We start from the raw sequence: 2,892 nt of genomic DNA on the forward strand, positions 1-2,892 counted from the left end.
TTGACATAAGCAAATAAGCTAAATGTTTAATTGCATTCTTTTAGAGTCACCATACACTGATTTAATTAGCTGTCTCTGTAACAGTTGTTCTTTGAGTCTACCCTAGAGAAAATCTTCATGCGACCGCATGAGATTCGCATGCGAGTCTCTTGCGAATGTCGTTTACGCATGCGAATTGGCCGATTTCGCATGCGGAGACTAGCTCGCAGTGCGTAACGCACGAGTTCCGCATGCGAAGGTGACACGCTCGCACAAATTCCGCAACACTCAAGAAGGTCTCGCATGCGAATGTCCCTATCGCATGCGGAGATGCGTGACGCACGACTTCCGCATGCGAAGGTGATACGCTCGCACGAATTCCGCAACACTCTAGACGGTCTCGCACGCGAATGTCCCTATCGCATGTGGCCGGAGATGCGTGACAAACGACTTCCGCATGCGAAGGTGATACGCTGGCACGAATTCCGCAACACTCTAGACGCGGTCTTGCGCATGCGAATGCATGTCCCTAGAGCGCATGCATATGTGGACCTTCGCACGCGGAAGTCGTGCGTCACGCAAGCTAGAGATCTCGATGAGCGATCGATGAGACGTGTACGGTTTCGCAAGAACGTCTGGTCCTACAGTTACCGCATGCGAATTGGGTAATTTCGCATACTATAACATGTTGATTTAGGCAACGGTAGCAAGGAAAGTCCATTCACTTACCGTAGGAAGGAATACACGAGGAAAGCGTCGTCTGCAGCCGGCTTATATAAACAGCCACGCCTACCAAGAACACTGCTATATATGCACAAGGACGGTAGAGATGGTCGCCTTATTTTGAATTGCTTTGCTAACATTTTCTATTTTGATCTAGATTTCTTGGGGCTGTATCAAATGCTAGATTTTGTGATTTAATTTCTTGCGGCAGAAAAGAACCTGGCCATACACATGCAAGATCTTGGAACACAACCCAATATTCAGCTGGAGTGCGTTGGACTGATCATATATATAGTATTGAAGTATTTTATAGTATTGAAGTATAGTATTGAAAACTTTATAGTTTGTACAAGTTTTTTCCACTCAAAGTGGTAATTAAACACTATGTAAGTTGGTATATAGATTTCAAATTATGTATATAGTATTAATTAGAATAGATATTATGTCTATCCAACTTCAACTGTACACATGCAGCACATAACGCACTAGCTTATACAATTTACTGCTAGTTCACTGCCAAAGTCGAGTACAAATAATTGCATTATAATAAAATATTAATATCAGCATATTCGAGGGAGTAGTGAGCAGATATGTCAATACAAACTAACAGATTTCAAATAATCGGAGCTCTTGTATTACAAGAAGATAACATCTAATTGCTGTCAAACTTAATATTTGTTTTAAACATCTCATATCATCAACAGAAATATAATTAGAATAGATTATATGTCTATCAAACTTCAACTGTACACACAGCACATGACGACCATACAATTAATTTACTACTGGTTCACTGCCAAAGTCGAGTACAAATAACTGTGTTATAATAAAATATTAATATCAATCTTTCAAATTTTATCCAAACATTGACATGGACAGTACAAGTTTACTTGTGCAGTTTTAATTGTTAAACGCCATATTTGAGGGAGTAGTGAGCAGATATGTCAATACCGACTAACAGATTTCAAATAATCGGAGCTCTTGTACTACAAGAAGATAACATCTAATTGTTGTCAAACTTAATATTTGTTTTAAACGTCTCATATCATCGACAGAAATATAATTAGAATAGATTATATGTCTATCAAACTTCAACTGTACACACAGCACATGATGACCATACAATTTACTGCTAATTCACTGCCAAAGTCGAGTACAAATAACTGTGTTATAATAAAATATTAATATCAATCTTTCAAATTTTATCCAAACATTGACATGGACAGTACAAGTTCACTTGTGCAGTTTTAATTGCTAAACGCCATATTTGAGGGAGTAGCGAGCAGATATGTCAATACCGACTAACAGATTTCAAATAATCGGAGCTATTGTATTACAAGAAGATAACATCTAATTGTTGTCAAACTTAATATTTGTATTAAACGTCTCATATCATCGACAGAAATATAATTAGAATAGATTATATGTCTATCAAACTTCAACTGTACACACAGCACATGATGACCTTACAATTTACTGCTAGTTCACTGCCAAAGTCGAGTACAAATAACTGTGTTATAATAAAATATTAATATCAATCTTTCAAATTTTATCCAAACATTGACATGGACAGTACAAGTTCACTTGTGTAGTTTTAATTGTTAAACGCCATATTTGAGGGAGTAGTGATCAGATATGTCAATACCGACTAACAGATTTCAAATAATCGGAGCTCTTGTATTACAAGAAGATAACATCTAATTGTTGTCAAACTTAATATTTGTTTTAAACGTCTCATATCATCGACAGAAATATAATTAGAATAGATTATATGTCTATCAAACTTCAACTGTACACACAACACATGATGACCTTACAATTTACTGCTAATTCACTGCCAAAGTCGAGTACAAATAACTGTGTTAATAATAAAATATTAATATCAATCTTTCAAATTTTATCCAAACATTGACATGGACAGTACAAGTTCACTTGTGCAGTTTTAATTTTTAAACAGCATATTTGAGGGAGTAGTGATCAGATATGTCAATACCGACTAACAGATTTCAAACAATCGAAGCTTTAGTGTGACAAGAAGACAATTTAACTTTTAATTACTGTCAAATATGATTCAACTTTCTATATGCTATGCTGGTGCAATCAAATTAACATTACATAGACAGGTCTAGAATGCTAGTGTTGTACATATACATGTCAACCATGCAGCACTTACAACTGTGAAAAAGTCGC

The sequence above is a fragment of the Corticium candelabrum genome, chromosome 12 (genome assembly GCF_963422355.1).
Source record: "Corticium candelabrum chromosome 12, ooCorCand1.1, whole genome shotgun sequence".
NCBI lineage: Eukaryota > Metazoa > Porifera > Homoscleromorpha > Homosclerophorida > Plakinidae > Corticium > Corticium candelabrum.